A 3,125-nucleotide genomic window follows, 5' to 3' on the forward strand; every position below is an offset into this window, starting at 1 on the left:
ATTCAAGGCATCTAGGGCCTTCCCAACCCCAGAATTTCATATGGAGTTGTCCGAGGCTTTCATTGGTCCTGCATTCCAGGTCAATTACTTGCTCTGCCCAATCCTGCTTTCTTTCCCTTCCTTCTCCAAGTGTTGATCTCAAGACCACTTCCTAGTAAACATCTTGTAATTTAATCTCCTTCTTGGAGTCTGCTTCCCAGGAAGTCCAACCTTCAACACAAGAATACCTTCTTCATAGGGTGATACTTAGGAATAAGTAAGTCATCATAAACAAGGGCTTGCACATAGTAAGTAGGGTGTCAAGTGTTAACTATTATTATTGTAGTGATCTTATGAAGCTATCAACTCCTGCAATAGTCTTTATCCTCCCCCCACTCAAAAAAGGCTCACTATAGTAGTTTGAGTTAATTTCCTATATGTAATAAGTAAAGTTAACTGGATTGTTTTAGGTGAGGAGAAAGGAAAGTTATGTCTGACCTATTTGTTGCTATTATTCTTAGTTGTCAGGGGAATAGCCCTGTGTTTGCAACCTGACTATAAACACCTTCACTATTTGCATATTGAGTTTTTATTGAGAAAAAGTATATGTGAATTGTATTTTCAGTAGGCTCAGGTCACATGCATGTCTTGATAAAGACTTCTCCATAACAGGAATCTTCATTTGTAGGGTCCTCTCCCCCGAGATGAGAGAAAAGCAGTGTCCTGAGTTTAGTCCATTCCATTCAGACAGAGAGAGATCTGATAACCAGAAGGTTGGATCTTAAGCTCATTTTGTCACTGCATTTTTTTTGTTTGGTTCATAAATACTTGATCCTTGTAAAATAGACTGAAATAGAGATTGAACTTTCCCCATAAAACTTAAGGCTCCATTAAACAAGAAAAATCAGAAATCTTCCATACTCAAAAGCAACAAATACAAGACCACATACAGCTAAATTTGAAAAATAAATGTACACCTCATCAACAAGGATAACTGCACAATCAACGTTTGTATACCTAACCCTGAATTGTACCCCACATCTTTAAAGTTAAAACATTTTTTTAAAAAGTTAGCCGGGCATGGTAGTGTGCGCCTGTAGTTCCAGCTACTTGGAAGGCTGAGACGGAAGGCTCGCCAGAGCCCAGCAGGTCAAGGCTGTGGTGGCGGGAAGCGGCCACTACACTCCAGTCTGGGCGACGGAGTGAGACTCCAACTCAAAAAAAAAAAAAAAAATTTTTAACTGACAAAAAAAGAGAAAAAAGAAAAATAAATGTTACCCAAAAGTGAGGTTATACTTAGATTAGACCACGTGAAAACATCAGGAGGAAGAAAGAATTGATAAATGCTAACTGTCTGGAAAGCAGAGACTATGGTCAGCAAGGAAGATTTGTTTTACCTACAATTCTTCAAGGAGCATTAGCTGTATAAATTGACTTAAACCATGTACACAACATGTGACTATATGCCTCTTCTGCTAATTAGAAAGTCAAGAATCTGTGATCTCATTCCCCCATATTTGTCTGACATTGTTCCCTGATACAAAGCCTTCATACTGTTCAGTTTTGGAAATTATCACCAAAGAAAAGAAGCAACTCTCCCTGTCTTGCTTAGTTGGGAATGATGGGCTCTTTGCTTTCTTATTCACTCTTGTTCATTGAAAGGCCTTTGGCTTGCCTGAGACCCCAAGCCATTATCCATGGGAATTGGGGGACAAGTCCTCACTCCAGTGGGCACCTCATTTCTTAGCCACAAGTTGAATAAATTGGGAGTGGCTGGCATGAAGCTTGAGTTTATCATCCATGTCCACCCATTTCGCTTTCTTGGCATCACTGCCAGCTTCCAGAGGAAGATGTTTCATTAATTCACCAGTTTCATCATGGTAGTTCACAGTCTCTGTCTCCATCCATGAGTTATCTGTGTTCCAAGGATCATCCACATCGTCTTTGTAGACCACAAAATGTTCTTGGCTGAACAGTGTGTGCAACAGTTCCTCCAACTCCTGCGTTTCTGCCCCGGATTTCTGCAAAGAGTTCATGGCTTCCTCACCAAATTCTCTCTTCACTGTGGCCCTAATTTTATCTCCTGGATCCATCATTCCTCCTGGGAACACCCATTCTCCACAGTCCTTCCTTTCGATGGCTACAAATTGCAGGATATTTTTGCCAGAAACAGGGTGGGCCACTTTGTTTCCCTGGCTATCCCTTTTCCACCTGCTTAAGATGGGATCTACAGCATGATTGGAGCACCAATGCCCCCGAAGACCTCGGCCTACCAGCCCCATCCGACCCACAGGATTTCTGGGTCTACCATTTTCGATCTCATACAAGTCATTCTGGCTCCTCCTCTCCACACGTCCATGTTTTTCGTTAAATTTAGGAGAGAAGTTTCTTTCACCCACCTGGGGGTCTGCCCACACGTACCTGGCTAAGACAGAGTTGTAAGTGTACTCCACAGGTCTGTACTCTGGCTACTCATCCAGCCAGCTCACTTTCTCGTTGGGGACCTGGCTTCCCTCCACCCTAGAGCCAGGATACGGAGATGTTCAGGCCTTCCTGGGGGGACTGACAGCAGTGCCCTTCGAACTTGACATTAAGTTTAGAGGAAACCCACACGAAGAAAATGAACTCCAGCTGTTCATGACGTTGGGGCAGCTGCTGGGTCTAAATGGTACAGAAGCCAAGGTCACGGAGAAAGACACGGTCGCTAAAACCTTTACCAGGTGGCGTCCAGCCGTCCACAACCCAGCGGACCGCGGGAATGTGGGGCGCTCTTTGCGGGTGGGTGCCGAGTACCCGCCGTTTCTGCCTGGGGGTGGGGAGTGGCTATGTTTGATTCATAAACACCCTTTGGTGGCCGGCCTCCCTGAACTACCAATTGGCGCTTCCAACCGCGACCACAGAGTGTACCCTGGTACCAGGCGTGGGGCTCACGATGTGGAGGGGTGGCCGGGTGGCCCCTCATGACTGTTGTGGCGTTCTAGTTTTAAATGGAGAGATTTCGATCTTCCCAAGTGGGAAGAGCTGGAGTAGAGAACATCTTCCTAACACCACCCATAAAATTAGCAAAGGGCAGCAAAAGTGCTGTCTTGCCTCTCCGGGGTATTAGCCTTTTACTGGAAAATTGAATTCACAGTTGTATGTTTGGC

General features: G+C 44.5%; 1 pseudogene; it reads right to left on the bottom strand.

The window, feature by feature from the left end:
- Positions 1 to 1,670: 1,670 nt before the first annotated feature.
- On the bottom strand, positions 1,671 to 2,705 carry LOC103261563 (annotated as a pseudogene).
- Between the last annotated feature and the right edge of the window lie 420 nt (positions 2,706 to 3,125).

The sequence above is a fragment of the Carlito syrichta genome, unplaced genomic scaffold (genome assembly GCF_000164805.1).
Source record: "Carlito syrichta isolate Samal-C Ts95f unplaced genomic scaffold, Tarsius_syrichta-2.0.1 Scaffold303749, whole genome shotgun sequence".
Lineage (NCBI taxonomy): Eukaryota > Metazoa > Chordata > Mammalia > Primates > Tarsiidae > Carlito > Carlito syrichta.